At 42.2% G+C, this 17,158-nt stretch overlaps 1 long non-coding RNA gene across 5 annotated transcripts in view; it reads left to right on the top strand.

Annotated features, from left to right (window-relative positions):
- Positions 1-217: 217 nt before the first annotated feature.
- Positions 218-17,158, top strand: part of LOC131512159 (uncharacterized) — a 35,379-nt gene continuing 18,438 nt past the window's right edge. For 3 of the 5 annotated variants that reach the window (XR_009261999.1, XR_009262000.1, XR_009262001.1), the window contains exons 1-3: positions 234-713; positions 13,856-14,167; positions 16,827-16,888. This is a non-coding gene — a long non-coding RNA (uncharacterized LOC131512159). Of the gene's footprint in view, positions 714-13,855; positions 14,168-14,437; positions 16,273-16,826; positions 16,889-17,158 lie in introns of all 5 variants that reach the window. The other 2 variants (XR_009262002.1, XR_009262003.1) reach the window with 2 other exon arrangements.

Genomic DNA, 17,158 nt, shown 5'->3' with positions numbered 1-17,158 from the left:
AAAACAGGTGACCTTTATTCTATGAAAATTATGTCTCAATAAAACTGTTAAAAGTGGCTATTATATATTGAAACTGGCATTGGATATTTTACATATATTTCTAATCTTGAAACAACCCTGAAGTGTAGTTATTTTTATCTCAATTTTTTTTAGTGTTTTTTTTTGAGACAGAGAGAACATGAGAGGGAGAGGGGCAGCGAGAGGGAGGGAGAGAACCCCATGCGGGCTCTGCCCTGTCAACACAGAGTCCAACGTGGGGCTAGAACTCACCAACTGTGAGATCATGACCTGAGCTGAAGTCAAGAATAGGAGGCTACCCAACTGAGCCACCCAGGCGCCCCGATTTTCATCTCAATTTATAGATAAAAGAACAAAGCCTCAGAGAGGCCATGTGACTTACCCAGGCCACACAGCCAGCAAGCACCAGAGCTGTGACCAGGCTGTCCCTGGACCAGTGCTTTGACAACTTGGCTGCTAATTATGGGAATCACTGAAGACTTTCAAAGTCCCCGTGTCTAGGCTGTACCCTCACCAGGTTGGAGACCCATGTCTGTACCACACCGTCTTCTATCTGGCCAGCAGGAAGCAATGTGTGGTGACATGTGCCGCGAAAAAAAACTTTAAAAACCTGGATGGCAGCCTGGAATGTCTAATTTCTGTAAATAAGAATTAATGAAGTTTCATTACAGTTTTTCCTACATAGAGGCCCAACGGTAAGATAAACTTTATTTTTAATTTTTTTTAACATTTATTTATTTTTGAGACAGAGAGAGACAGAGCATGAACGGGGGAGGGTCAGAGAGAGGGAGACACAGAATCTGAAACGGGCTCCAGGCTTTGAGCTGTCAGCACAGAGCCCGACGCGGGGCTCGAGCTCACGGACTGCGAGATCATGACCCGAGCCGAAGTCGGCCACTTAACTGACTGAGCCACCCAGGCACCCAAAGATAAACTTTATTTATATAAGTTATAGATAATCTTTCAACAGACCAAAAAATACATAGATAACTGAGATTTTTCTTTGCAAACGAGATGTGAGTTCTGAAAGACAAATTTTTTGTGTGTGAATATACTATTTTTTAGTGCTGTTTTAAGTCCACAGCAAAACTGAGTGGAAGATACAGAGATTTCCCATCAAACCCCCACTCCCAATGCACAGCCTCCCCTGTTGCCAACATCCCCCACCAGAGTGGTACATTTGTTACAATTGATGAACCTACATTGGCACATCCATAGTTTACATTATGATTCACTCTTGGTGTTGTACTGATGCTTAAATCTCAGTTTTAACTGACTTTTCAATCCTCGAGTTTCAACAGTTATTCAGTACCTACTATGGGCCAGGCACTTGTTAGGGGTTTTTATACACCCCAGTAGCCCCCCTTATCTGTGGCCGATATTTTCCAAGACCCCCCAGTGGATGCCTGAAACTGAAGTTAATACTGAACCTTATATATACTACATTTTCCCTCTACATACATACTTATGATAAAGCTTAATTTGTAAATCAGGCCCAGTAAGAGATGGACAACCAGAGCTCACAATACGAGAGAACAATTATAACAACATGCTGTGATAAAAGTTATATGGGTGTGGTCTCTTCCAAAATCTCTTCTTGTGCTGCACTCACCCTTCTTCTTGTGATGGTGTGAGATGATCGAATGTCCACAGGATGAGATGAAGTGAGGTGAATGACACAGGCACCGCCATGAGCATTAGGCTACTATTGACCTTCTGACCTTGAGTCAGAAGGAGGAGACTCCCCGACCACAGCTGATTGTGGGTAACCAAAACCATGGAAAGCGAAACCACAGATAAGACGGAACTACTGTATCTTATTCAGTCCTCACAAGAACTCTATTATCTTCATTTTACAGATGAGATTCAGATAACTAACTTGCTCCAGGTCTTACAGTTCGAAAGTAGCAAAGCCTGGATTGAAACCCGTATCTGACTCTGAATCCTGCACTTGTACACACATTATCTCACTATTATTATTACCATTAGCTTATTATTAAATGCCTAAGCAAAATATCTGGCAAAGTTCCTGGTGCATAGACAACACTCAGCAACAGTGATTCCCCTTCCCGGAGGATCTTGTTATCAAGGTTAGAAGGGACTTCCTGGGGGCCATCAGGTGATAACAGGAAGGCAGAGGAAATCTCGGGCGGCCTGAACACTGCAGGTTGTGGTGGGACTCTGGGAAGGCAGAGAATAAAGCCGGTGGGGTCTGTGCCTTTGATCATGAGACAGCAGGGCCTGTGCTGGTGGGAAATGATCATATGATGTGACTCTATGTGGTGCACTCGTCCCTGGCTTCCTACCAACGTAGGCAAGGGGCAGGATGCCCACTGAACTGTCAGAATACACAGAACATCTGCTTAGGTCAGGTTCGTTTTCTTTTGGGAAGATCCTGTGGGAGCAAGTCGATTTTTTTGTTTGTTAATCATGAGACAAGATTTCACAGTCCATGAAGCATAGGAGTTGAAAGCCTGGTGGTCAAGTGTGTGAACTTGGGAGTCAGGCATACCCAAGGCAGAGTCCTGGCCTAAGGATTTAGTAACCATGCAACCCTGAGCAAGCTGTTTAACCCAATTATTGCATTGTGAAAAGGGATGAACCGCCTACAACCTGAGCCTATTAGAATTTGTTTAGTAAGTTAATGCATGTAAAGTAGTAAGTGCGATGCAGAGCATTTAAGAAGTTCTCAAGTAGTAACTATTGTTTTTACTGCTGAAACACACAAGCAGTTGAGGAGAAAATGTTATCTTATTTCTCGTTTCCTTTCTGTATGATGGCTCTTTTTTGGAGATCACCTAATGGAGTGTAATGGAATGACAGCTGAATTTCACAGTAAATCCAGAGGTAGGGGATTCTCACATTCCTTTATGTTCCCTTAGTCTGCTTTTTAATTTTATGTTACCTTTATTACAATATTTCACAGGCTGACTGTTCTGTGCAAAGATAATAATATTGGGATTTATGTTCTGCTTCAAGGGGCAGACGGGTGTCCTTGGAGAAGTGTGGTTTCTAGCATCTGCAACCTGAGTTTGTGAATTCCTGTGTGAGGCAACTAGGTATCTCACAATCTGGGATATGTGACCATAAAACAACCAGGAAAAAAGTGGGATTGGAAACTGGAGAAAATCCCTGATAGTAAACCTAAGGCAGCTCCCCAAACTGCAAGCTACAAAGTAAGAGAATAATAGGAAATAGTTGTGGTTTGAATAGGGGTCAACAGTGTGAAGCCATTTTTGAAATCAGTGGGATCCAGGGATAGGATCCAAAATGAATAAATTAATAAATATTAATTAATGAATATTAATCTTTGTAGTGTGTATGCAGGAAAACACCAAATTATTAAGGAAGGGTTGTTCTAAACATTGAATATAAGATAAAGATGTTGGCTCTAGTCAAGAAAAGAACTGTAAAATTCAAGAGAGAATATGAAAAACAGGACAAAGGACAAGGAGAATTGTCTCTTAATTCTCAATAGAAAGAGTAAAGTTTGTGAAATGAAGGAAACTGTCTCCTTGGATGCTTTGAAAGTCACATTCCAAGTTAAGGATGGACAATAAAGGACCTTACACAGCCCCTTTGAGCATTATGACTCCATGAGAGTTGGTTCTCTGGCTTGTGCCCCTGAACACACTAGATGTTTCTAAAAATCAAAATCTTAAATCCTGCAGCTTGAGTGGCTAGTGCATTCCTTAGGGGACTTTTAATCACATTTCTGGCTTTTTCTCTCTGTGGTCATCATTCAATTAACATTTGTCAAGTAGCCCACCAGACCCCATAAGGATGGAAACAATGGGTCAGCTGAAATACCACCAAGGGCCTCTCCAAACACTTCAGACTTTATATCAGGTTGCAGATGACTCAGAGTCCAACCACACACATTTGGAAAACAGTGTTTTTGTTATTCTCTTGCTCCTTCCCCAAAGCACAAGGATCTATGGTCACATGAAAGTTATGTATTGCATTATCTTTCATTTCTGTCTGTGTCCAATAAGTAGTGCCCCTACCCCTGCTCCACCCCCCACCCCCACGCCCAACTCACTGGAAGCCTCTCAGTTCTCTGGGACAGATTGCTGGAACAGGGGCAAAGAACCATGTGTGAGGAATGGGACATGAGTCAGTCCTGAAATGTTTAAGGGTCAATATTTCTTGCTAAGAATGGTTCCTGCTTCCTTGGAGTAGAAAGCATGACTGACTGGGGTGGCTTGGGAGGAAATCTTAAAGAAGAGAAATTACAGTATTGAATTCCAAGCCGACTGCTGGTCCGGTTAGGATGGATGGAGCCACAATGCATGCCTAGGTATCCACACCACCAATGAGCTCATAAAGAAATCTAGCTTATTTGCAACTGCACCCCCTGGAGTGTAATAAAACACCCAAAGGATTTGTGCTTCTGAGCTGTAGCTGAGAAGTTGTTTCCACATGAAACCCTCCCTGATATAAACTGAAAAATAACCTATGTCCTCATTTTGTAAAGTTGTATTAAAAAACATCTTCCTCCGTGCTTAAGAATCTTCCGGTTTCCTGCTACCAATCTCAGGAGTTACCACTCCCTCTTGTTCTCTTCGTCCCTGCCTTTGCCCCCCCACCCAGAGCTCCACAAACACCATTTTCCTTTACCAACCGCTCCATGCTTTCACTGTGCCTCAACTAATGGCTCTCATTTCCTTTGGTGGTCTCATTACCTCCCAAATCAAGCTCCCCATTGCTCTCGTATGCAAGCTTAAAACAATTTGGAAACCAAGCTTGTTTTTCCACCAGGGCAAGATGCCTGTGGGAAATAACCGTGTAAGATTGGGTCCCTTTGATGAATGCCTTTTATTAAGTGATTAGACTGAACTTTACTTCCTGCCTCAGGTCAAGTTCAAAGACTCTCTCAGTAGTTGTCTCACCACCTCTGTTTTTCTACCTAATCTGAAAATAATAGCCCATCCTTAAAGTGTTTCTCTCTCTCTGGTGTCTATTTGCAGATGGCCATCAATCCCCCTTGCTCCCCAGCTCCCTGGGGACTTGCTCAGCTTTGTGTGGTGGTGGTAAAAGTTACTTTCTAAGGAGAAATGCAGTGGCAGAGCAGCCTTATTTAGACTTTTTTTTTTAATTGACTGTACCACTTTATTTCTAGAAAGATCCTATGATCAGTATTCAGATCATTTTCTGAAATGTTTATCACTGCATCAATAGCTTTATATACCAAAGAAATAAAAAAGGCAAATGGACAACTTCTCTCTGAGCTTGCCAATGTGGGGTCCGGACAAGATGCTTGGACCTACTGAGCCTCACTTTCTTCAACTGTAAAACGGAGGTGACATCACCCCTTACACTATGTGAAGGTTAAATAAGACAGGACATATGAAGTGATTGGCACAGTGCCCGAGAGAGGTCAGCACAGTGTGGCAAGTGGCATCACAGACTGGACACGGAGTGTCTTCAAATTCTCCCTCAGGCTCTTGCCTGTATGTGTAATTTAGGGCAAGCCAAATAACTTTGCGCCTCAGTTTGCCAATCTGTAAAATGGGGCAATAATCGAATGCACCTTACAGGGTTGTTTTGAGGATTAAATGAATTCATAAAACTGCTCAGAACAGTGCCTACCATGTGACAGGCACTATAAAGGTGCTTGCTATTGTTACCAAAAAACGCGAGCATTCTTCCAGCTATTGAAATAGGTGTGTGTTTTAATAACACTGTCCTGAAAAACTGATAAAATCAAGGTCAAGCACAAGGCTTTTAATCTCTAGGCATACATAGATTGAGATGTTTCATTTTTTTTCTTTCACTAAAGGAAACATAAAATTCAGAGATGATGTTTTGGGAACACCATCTGGGATGGGAGGAAGCCCCAGGAAATCTGGTTATCTTCACACTCCTCAGGAAGCCCACTGGCCCCAGAAAGACCTGCACAAGGGGGAAATCTGACCTCATAATTGAACAAAGCTGCTTTTTAAACCTGGAAAGACGGGGCTAATGGGGTGATCAGGAAGGGCATTATTCCTCTGCAGCGAGAGAACTTAATATAGCTGGAGGTCACAGGAGACAATCCTCAACACTCACTAACAAATAGGGTATTTTGCTTACTTAAAAAAGGATGGGGGTCAGTTTAAAGCACGGTGGGGAATTGAATGTTGATGCTAGTATAGTACTTGCTGCGGAGGTTTGAAAGACCACACGTAACCACTTTATGCCCCTTAAAGGTCTTTGCTAAAGTTTATCTGTGTCAATTATTTTGTTTTTCTTTATTTTTAAAACCCTCCGTAGAGCCTATGAACATAAACAATGGTTTTCCTAAATGTTTCTGTATTTCATGTAGCTTTTTAAAACACGGATCCAAAGGAACCATCATTAGAGTGGTCTGATGTAGACACTGGACAGGTGTTTTCTGGTTAAGTGACTTTGGGCAAATCACTTCTCTGAGTTTTAGCTTCTATGTTTCCTGCTTTATCCCAGAGAGTTATTGCGGACAGCGAATAAGATGTAGAAGGTGAAAACACTCATTTTGACTGCAAATGTGGTATTAATGAAAAGCCATTATAAATGTAAATGTATAAAGCTGAGATTGAGAGAGGCAGTATGAGGAGAGGAGAGAAAGACATTAGTGTGGACAAGAGGGTGAGGTGTGAGGAGAAACTCAGTTTTCAAGATACTGACTTCAGGCACAAGAAGAAAGCAATCTGGAAGTGAAAAGATATACAGTACATGAGCACCAACAGAAGGATGCTGGAAATAAGCCATGCATCTGCATAAGACGGACTGTGATGTGGCTGTTAAAAGTTACACTTATGAAGTGCTTGAATGGCATGGAAAACTAAAAAACGGCACTGCACTGTGTGTATGGAGAGAATAAAGCCAATTGTATAAGAAAAGCACCAAAAAGATAGAAAATAAATATGGCAAAATTGGCTGCCTCTGAGAAGTGAGCAATTAAAGCAGATTGCTTTTATGTTTTTATTCTTTCTGAAAATTAGAATGTTCTTTGGAGAACATGAATCAATTTTTTTTTAAATTTGTGTATTTATTTTGAGAGAGAGAGAAAGAAAGAGAGTGGGGGAAGGGCAGAGAGAGAGGGGGAAAGAGAGAATCCTAAGCAGGCTCAGTGCTGTCAACACAGCAGGGCACTGCCTCCTGAATCATGAAGTCATGACCTGAGCCTAAATCAAAAGTCTGATGCCCAGCCAACCAACTGAGCGCCCCCGGCATCCCATGAATCAATTTTTTAAGTAAAATTAAACTAACAACAAATTGTGTGAGCAGAGCTAGGTCAGAGAGGTGTAGCCACTGGAGAACATGGGGAAATATCCTGAAGCTTCTTTGGGTCTAAATGTGGGATTTGAATCTGGTTCCCCCACTTCCTTGAAGTCTAATGTATCAACAAGCAAAAGCCGCGTCTGCTGTGCTCTGCTCTCATACGGTGCCAGGATCCATTTAACGTTCGTTACATGCAATAGCTCATTGAATTCTCACTAATCTCCCCTTGTACTAATGTGCTACGGCTGCCCTAACACAGTACCACAAACAAAGTGTCTTAGACAACAAAGATTTATTACCTCACAACTCTGGAGGCTAGAAGTCCCAAATCAAGGTGTTGGGGGTAGGGAATGGTTCCTTCTGAGGGCTGTGAGGGAAGGGTCTGTTCCAGGCCCCTCTGGTTGGCTTGCAGGTGGCCTTTTTCTCCCTGTATTTCTTCACATTGTCTTTCCTCTGTGTGCATATTTCTTTCTTTTCACTTGGTGTTCTTTTTATAAGGACATTAGTCATATTGGATGAGGGGCCCACTCTACTCCAGTATGACCTTATCTTAACTAATTACATCTGTAATGACCCTACTTCCAAATAAGGTCACATTCTGGGATGCTGGGAGATAGGACTTCAACGTATGAGTGTTGGAGGGACAAAATTTAACCCACAACATCCATGAAAAAGATAGTGCCTTTAGGCTCCATTTTATAGATGTAGAAACCAAGACCCAGAGAAGGCCAGTAACTTTCCAAGCTTCCAGAACTAGTAAGCGGTACATCTGGGAGTCTAAGGTAGGCAGTCTGATTCTAGAGCCTACATGATTATGTTCTACGGCCTCTGTGGAAAGCTGGAGGAGAAATCCTATGGAAACAGACTCCAGTTTTCCTACATAGCCAAGCAAGAGAACGGTGTAGCCTGTGACAGCTGAACCTGACTTCATGTTTCCTGTGTTGGCTTAAAAATTACCTTCTAAACAAGATAAGGCTGGATTCAACATCCAGGTTTTGCTGCAGTATTCTACCTGCCTATATATTGTCTATGCTCCAATATGCCTCTTACCCGACTGGTTTCATCCCCTTGAAAGCACTGGTTTTGTGTACTCTAACTCTGTACGGGGCCAGAGTGCAAAACGGATGGCATTAGAACATCTAAAACTTCAGTGAGGTTGATCTGCTGGTGAGTGAATGGGAGGAGGTATTTGCAGGGCCCAGCATCACAGCCCAGCCTATGGTGACAAATCTGAGGCTTTTCGAATTTTCCACATTTTAGGATAATTTGTCTGGTACTGTAGGTTTTCTGGGAGATCAAACGGGCATTGCCAGGAGGTGTGGCCATGACCCTCTAGAGTTTCCTCTGTTAGGACTCTGTAGACCTGGAGTCACGTAATGGAATCGGTTAGAAATACAGGAAGAGGTTGAACAGCCATTGTTTTCAAGTCTCCCAATTGGGAATCAAGCTTTGCAGACATGTCCCCCTGGCCTTCCGTTCCTGCTGCCTCCCTGGGAAAATCCCTGCCCCTTGAGGTCACACATCTCCCCCCAACAAGCTGAGGCCTGTGCGGTAAAGGATAGAGGATCACCAACGTTGGCCATTCAGGGCCCCCAGCATCAGTGGCCTGTCAGTCCCTCAGCCTTGGGGATAGGGGAGCAGAGCCACACCTTGGCACTTGTCCACAGGCCTCCATGGAAAACCAGAGCCTCATGTCCTGAGAATTTGCACAGCCAGTCTTGCGGAGGGTCTAACCCCTCCTCCTTTACCTCTCAGCCCCTAGCAAGTCACTATTCTTTGATCTCTGAAATCACAAGCTTCGGTAGAATCTCCACTCCAGTGGAGTTTTCGGGCTAGGAGGCACCTCTGAGAGCGTCCAATCTCCTTCACTTTACAGATGAGGAAATGGATACCCTAGAAATACCACATGGCAGTTTGTAGCAAAGTCAAGGCCAGAGGCAGCATCTCCCGATACCCTATCCCACGCTCCTCCCAGGAGGCCTGTGGCAGAAAGATGCCTACTCTTGAAGCCTCCTTGGAGAGTTTCTTCCATTTACCAGAAAACAAATTCCCCCCTGCACATTCCAGTCAAGCTTTCCTTTGCTTTCTACGCCTGCTACCTCAGCTGGGAAGTGGAGAGCAATAAGCAGTAACTACCATAAGTCAATACATATAAAGCACTTGAAATTGTTACCGGCACATAGGAAAAAACACTCACTATATGGGACATTGTTCTTGTTATTAATATCATCACTATAATCATTCTTTTAGTGTCCTAGGACTGCTGGAACAAAATACCACAAAATGGGTGGCTTAAAACAATAAAACATTTTTTTTTTCTCTAACAATTACGGAGGCTAGAATTCCGTTGGCAGGGCCATGCTCTTTCCAAAGTCTCTGGGGGAGGAAACTTCCTTGCCTCCTCCGGCGCCCAGTACCTCCAGGCACTCCTCGGATTGTGGAAACATAGCTCCAGTCTCTGCCTCCATCTCCACATTGGCTGTCTTCCGTCTGTGTCTGTGTTTCTTCTCGTCTTCTTCCAAGGACAGCAGTCATACTGTATTAAGGGCCCACCCCACTCCAGTATGACCTCCTCTTAACTAATTACATCTGCAATGACCTTATTTCCAAACACAGTAAAATTCATGGGTACCAGGGGGTAGGACTTCAACATATCTTTTGAGGGGATACAGTTCAACCCATAGCAATTATTATTGTTGTCAAATCAGCACATTTTAGAATGGGTATTTTTATGCGGGTGAAAGGTGATCACTTCTTTCTTGTCTTGAACTGAGCTGCTTCAAAACTTGCCTGTACTCATCTCTATCAGAAAACTGATTTAGATACCAGGCATGCGGAAGTTTCAGATCTGCTGGAGGGAAAATAAAAGAGGATTTTTAATTTGTGAAGAAATTGCAAAGCCGATACACTAATGCAATCCTCTTGTTTTCGTTTAAAGAAGCTGTAAAGAAAGTCAGAGTTCATCAGTGGGGTGGTTTCATTGTGGCCATTTATTTCTGACCAATAATTTCTTGGTATTGTGGGTTTGCATGTATAATTCTTCCAGAAGTTTCCGAAAGGGAGAAAAGACAACAAAACTTGAATAAAAGGATGACTGTGGCATTCCAAGTATATCTTATCCGAGTACTGTGACTCTGTAGGACAATTTGTCCTCATAGTGTACTCAGAAGGGGGTATGATAAAAAGAATGCACACGTATATGTATATAAATGTAGTGTACATGTGTGTATATCCATATATGTGTATGCATGTGCAGACTAATGCGTATACATATACTTTTATGTACACATTGCTTATATATGCAAAGGATGAATCATTGTCATTTTGCTCCCCAAATGGATTTATTTGCCATTGGTAACGTAAATGTAGGTATACAAATGTTACCAATAAATTCCAGGGCAAATGAGTAAATAAGAAAAATAATTCAGTAACATTTAATGATGATTTGAAATCCTCAGTTTTACTTGGCAATTCTTGCAAGCTATTGTCAATTGACTCAAAAATTGGGGAACATTTCCCCTCTTGTTCTGTGTTACAAACATCTTAAATTAGTCATTATTTTTATGGCCACTACTACAATCTTGTTATCCCACCATATTGGAAGAATTATGGAGAAAATATTTTGGCCCCAATTTGTGAGTTTTGGGGTGCTTGTTATTTTTCTGTGAGTCATTTTGAAACCCAAGATGCTGCTCAGGACCTCAGATTACAGTGATTTTACGTGTTATTGCTCAGTTTCTTCTAGGAGAACAGATTCTAATGCAGAGCTAATTGAGTTAATGTAATAACTGCACTTTTCACGTGAGCAAATCCCTGGCGGGCTGCTGCTTTCTCTTTGAACGTGTATCACAGGTTACGAAATGTATAAATACCAAAGCAAATTTGCTTGTGCATCTAAAGGAGGAAAAATACCTTGTCATATCTTATTTTATATTCAAAACCCCCTTTTGGGGAGAGTGAGATATTTACTTTCTAAATCTTTGAATAGACTAGTAGGAGACTTCTCAGTACTTTTTTGAGGTAGAAAGTGAGACAAGTAAGCTAAAATGGACAACAAAACGTCCCAAAACAGTAACGATAATGCAAGCCGAATTTGAGTCTTACCCAAACTACGTTTCAGAACATCACACGGCAGTTCTTGTCTGGGCAATTCACACTGACTTTTTTTTTTTTTTTTCCCACTAATGGTTTGCTCATTCCTGAATCTTGCTCGTTCAAATTGAACAAGCAGCAGTGACAGGCAGCAATGATTCTATTCTCTCTCATCTTCTAAAAATGGCCTCAGGCAAAATATCGTTTTTTTTCTTCTGCTTTCCTGCTGTGATCAGAGAGTGGGATGGCACCTGCTCCAGAAAGAGGCAGCAGCATGAGGCCTCTGGTGGAACCCAGTTATCTGCTTTGAATCTGTTAGTCAAGCATCATTAATAAGCATCAGAAACTCCTGGCAAATGCTACCAAGTTTTTCCCATCCTCCTACCCATTGCTTGGCTACCACGCTACGTTCATTAAGCTTTTGAAGTCCCTCCATCATCATGTATTCATTCATTAACCAACATTTATTAAGCAGCTGCTATGTGCTGGACACTGCCCCAGGTAATGAATGATGATGACCCAAACACAGTCTCTATCCTCAAGGGCAAAGTCTATTGATTCTTAATCCTTTGGGGCCTCTAGGACACTTAGGTATCAGGCCCTTACCACCACGATGAGTCCATTCTGGGTCCCATGGAACTGAAAATCTAAAAGGAATGAGTGTTTTAATCAGATATCTGTCTTGCAACCTGGCTTTGTGGACGCAAGGGAAAGATTTGGGAGAGGGGTAAGGAGAACACCAATGTTCCTCTGCCTACCTAGTTCCTTTACATAATCTGCAACCAGCCTTATCTGTGGGGACAGTAACTTTTAGGAGTGGCTGGTGCCATTTTCAATCTGAGTTGTTTACGTTGGTCTGTAAGCTGAAATCTTCATGTCTCCTCAGCTGTACTGTCAACCAGAGAGAGGTGGAGAGGCCATAGCTAGTACTGACATGAAATCTGTACACCTTAGGTTTTATGCACTCAGTGAGTTTTAAATACATGCTTTTGAGAGACATATAAAGGCACATTACCAATTTGTCAAAATTGTTCTTAGTGTGAACATATAGATCGGTGTTAACACCCACACACGGGGAGAGGGTTTCCTTCACGCTTCCCTAAATGGCTCTTGTAAACACTAGCCTATCAAACCCCAGACCTTTCTCTTATACATCCAACACATACTGCTCATCCATGATACCATGCTCATATCATCAGAGCTATAGTAACCTCTGGGATAGTTCAAAAATTCTGAATTAAACCACCACTAAGCACAAGGCTAGGCACACAATACAAGCTCAGAAGATATCTAGAGTTGAAACCAAGTGTTCCAAGAGAGAACCCTCAGGAAGTCCTTCTAAGATTCAGATCCTGTGAGCATGACCTACCCAAGGCCCCCTCTTGAAGACACTCCAACCCTGCTCTCCCACTCCCCTTTCTACATTGCCTGGGAGAGCACAAGGCATGCTTGATGCTGACTGCTGAGTGCCTGGGGTTTACTTTCCTGGTGACATTTCCGTGCTGCCTTTCAAAAGAAAAGAAAACAAATGCGTGGGGCCACTAGACCAGGAGGCCAGCCAAGGGGTGGTCCTGCATATTAGTTACAGGCTCAGACTCTGGCATCAGGCAAACCTGGGTGCAAGTTCAGGCTCTCTCACTTGCCAGCTTTGTGACTTTGGACCAGTTGTGGAGTTTCCTTGGTGCTCATTTCCTGATTTATAAAATTGGGCTGATGATAGTGCCTACATCTACTGTGAAGATTAAATGTGGAATGAATGGCAAGTGTTTAGCAGAGGGCCCAGCAAAGAGTAAAGACTCAGAATAAATGTTCCCCAAGAACATTCTTCGGAGGGGCTCTTTTCACATGCTTCCTGAGATCCATTCTGGCTTTTTCAATTCTTCATAGTTCTAGAGTCCCTGATCTTAAGCGTCTCCTCTGTTTGGCTGCCTCTGCCACTTCTGTTCCTCATTCATTGCTGTAACTGGAGGTGCAGACTGATGTACCCCAGTCTGAAGCTCTAGTTCCCAGGAATGAGTGATCCCAAGCAGCGCTTAGCGGGCAGATTTTGCCGTGAGTCCTGAGAGTCCAACGTCTCCTTGACCCAGGATCACTTTCTACCAAGTTCCTCCTGACTGGTTAAAAGCAGTTTGCGGTATGAATGAGCTAATGCAATAAAAAATGATTCTGCTTGATTATAAGTTGGAAATGAGTTTTGATTTTATTGGTATCAAGAGCTATACACATAGGCTTTAAGTCTTTTCTTATCGAAGTAGCATCGTGTAAGAATAATTCAAGTAAATCCTGATGACATGCAATTAGTTTCTTTCCTTTCAAAGGGTCTATGTGTGTTGTTTTGCAAGTTAGAAAGACTGGCTTCAGGACAAAATACAGTATTTTGAACCTTGTGTATGTAATGTATAACAAACCAGTATTCACTATGTTAGTATTTATGTAAATGCCTATTAGATTGTAAGTGTTTTGAGCAGAAATGGAATTATATTTGTTTATGTATTTTCTACAGAGCTTACCACTGAGCTTTGCCCATAATGTGTCCTCAATCAGTATCTCGATCATGCAACAAATACCTACTGAACATCTGCTGTGTGGGAAGCATTGACAGGGCCGGGAGGAACACAAAGACGAGTAAGACACAGCTTTGTAGACTAAAAGGACAAGTGATTCCACAACACTCAGCAAAAAGGAAGAGTGGTTGGTGGGGCTGCAAGTGAAAATTAAATGCTGGAGGTTCAGAGAAGGAATATGTGCTTCTGGCTGGAGACCTCAATGAAACCTTAGGGAAATGCGGGCATTTGAGCTGAAATTTGAATGAGAGGTAAGATTTGGACATGGTGAGATGTTGCATGAAGCTTTGTAAGGGGACATGACAGCCTAATAACAAGCCAGAAAGCATGGAACACAGAGGGGGCATGGCCAGACATCTGATTTGGTATTAGGCATGCTAACTAGGAGATTAAGCTGATAGAGTAGATTGGGGTGAAATCCTAAGGAGCTTGAATGCCGGGCTATAAAGAGTTGTTCATGGAAGATTTTTGACAAAGTGAACAACATAAATGAATCATCCTGGTGTTTCTCATTTTCTCAGAACAGGAAAAAGTATCCTGATGAAATGTAATCCAGAATCACAAAGTTTTGAAAGATGTGATAACATTGAGAGAGTAGAGGATTTTCTTGGATCCACTGCGAAAGCCACAGTGAGATTTTCTCAAGTGCTTCTTGCCTCCATGGCACTTAGAGCTGAAGCCAAACATTTTCGCCCTTAGTCATCAACATTGTGCTGTGTAGTGCCCAGGTCAATCAAATCCAGTTACTTATGAAGTCCTGAGAACCTCAAGGTTTATGTTACCTGGTAAAACCAGTAAGTCTTTCATGAAGATGAGCAAGACACGGTTTAGCCTTGCCTTCAAAGAGATTTCAGGGAAATAGGAGGCATAAGAGAGTAATTCAGATGATTACTGAAAGCCTGTGCCCAAGGTAAAATGACCCAATGAAAATTGAGTGGCTGAGTGAGAGGGAAGAGACTGGATGGACAGACGTTAGTGAGGAGGCTAACTCAGTGCTCCATGGGAAGCCTGTTAGGGAACTAAATGTGAGGTCCACCAGTGAGAATGGAAAAAATAGAAGATGGAAGTTGAAAGTGTAGGGTTCAAAGCGACACTGGAAATTAGATGAACATGAGGAAGGAGGAGTCTAGGAAGATCCTCATACTTTGGGTGCTTAAATATGATGGTGCCATTATCTCAGCAGTGAGAGCATGCTGGGAAATGGACAACTGGTGATTTTGGAGTGTTTGAGACATCAGTGTGACCACCTTGTAGGCTACTCTATTTGGTGGTTGACCCAAAGGAAGAGACTGTGTGATGTTCACCTTGATAGCCCCGGCCCCAGTATAACGCCTGATGTTGAGAACTTGCTTGGCAGATGCTCTGCCACGGAACTGCTGCATTGGACCACTCAGTACAAGGAGGTGCTTTCCTGGTGCCAGGGAGGGGGTGCACCCTCCCAGAGGTGAAAGCGAGGGGGGAAAGTGTGGAGAAAAGAGGCAGAAGACAGCCCTCGCATGAGGATATAGCCACAAGGGAAACTGAGACAGGTCCTTGCAAAGGAGAAGAGAATTGAGAAATTGCAGCGTCCCAGAGACATTGAAAAAAAAGGACTTCCAGAATAAGGAGGGGGAGACTGAAAACACTAGCCATTAAGGAAAAGATAGAGCAATGTCATTGCAAATAAAAAAAAAAATGCTGTTCTTCAAACGTAACCATTAAGAGAGGGAAAAGATGAGGCACAGAGAAGACGTTGGCAGCACACATGACTGTCACTGGACATGATGCAGACTATTTAAAAAACTACTGCAAATACAAAAGGAAAAGCAATACAGGCAAAGACTTGAAAAGGTACTTCATAAAAATGCATTATCCAAATGTCCAAAAATGTATGAAAGATTCCAATTAGTAATCATGGGAAAGCAAGTTAAAAACACGCATCTACTTCTATGGCAGAAATTTACAAAATGGACTATGCCAAGTTTCAGTGAGGATTTAGAACTGTGGGAACTTATATATTGCTGGCGGGCGTGTAAACCAGAACAAACATATTGGAGAACATGTTGGCATTGTTTTCTGAAGTGATAGATACATGAAATCTATTACTCAGTAATTTCATTCTTAGGCATATCCTCAAAAGAAATGTGGGTGCCACGCATCAGAAGACATGTACAAAAATGTTTATAGCAGCAGTATTCATACTATTTCCATCTGAAAACAACCCAGATGACATCAGCAGGAAAATGTATAAATAAATTGTGGTATATTGTGTGGAACACTATAAGAGCAACAAAAATGAATCAACTACATTTGAAAGCAAGATGGCAGACAAATCTCACAAATATAACATTGAGTGAAAGAAGCCAGATCCAAAAATGTATGTAGTGTGCGGTTGCATTTATATAAAGTTCAAAAACAGACAAACTATTTAGGGATGCACCCTAATGGTAAAAGAATTGAGACAAACAAGGAAGCAATTGACATAAAAGTCAAGGTAGTGGTTGCCTTTAGGAGGGTGGGGATGGGACTGGAAGGGTCACAGCCCGTATCTGAGGTACCAGTATTATTTAATTTCTTGTCCTGGGAAGCAATCCATCAAGCTGTATATTTATGTAGTATGCACAGTTTGTATGCATATTTTATTTTAGCATAAAAAAAAGTCTTTTTGAAAAGGGGACGATAAAAAAATTACAGATATTTCAAGTGGGGTTTAGGTAGATAATAGCACAGAGACTCTCAGCTTTGTGGGTTACTCACTGTTAACCTTCAGGGGACAAGTTTCAGTAAGAGGTTAGGAAACAAATAGATTTTAGAGAAATGGAGAGTAATAGTGAAGCTTTGCAAAGTGTTTTCTGATGAAAAAAAGGGAACAATGAAGAAGTAATTTAATTAAGTAGGAAGTTTAAATTTTTATTCTATTTTACTTTTCAGGCTTGAGGAACTTCAATAAGAAGACAATACAGAGAGACTGAAAGGTGCTGATGATAGAGAAAGTAAGTGATGGATAGGGTGCAAAACCATAGATGGAAAGACTATCCAGGGAAATATCTGGACAGGTGGAAATAGCTGTCACAGGGACGGAGTTACTTCTTCAGTGACAGGCATAAAGGAAGAGCTCTAGGGGAACGGAAAGGAGACATCAAAGAGGACACCTAAGAATCAGAGTGTTCCCTTCTGCTCAGAAGGCACGAGGTGCTAAAGTAGTCTTGGGGACCTGAGAGAGGCAAATATGCCCTAAGCAGATCCCAGGGTTTGTGGGTAAC

Source organism: Neofelis nebulosa, chromosome 5, assembly GCF_028018385.1.
Source record: "Neofelis nebulosa isolate mNeoNeb1 chromosome 5, mNeoNeb1.pri, whole genome shotgun sequence".
Classification (NCBI taxonomy): Eukaryota; Metazoa; Chordata; class Mammalia; order Carnivora; family Felidae; genus Neofelis; species Neofelis nebulosa.
The sequence above is the reverse complement of the archived record's forward strand: the minus strand, read 5'-3'. Positions and strand labels throughout refer to the sequence as shown.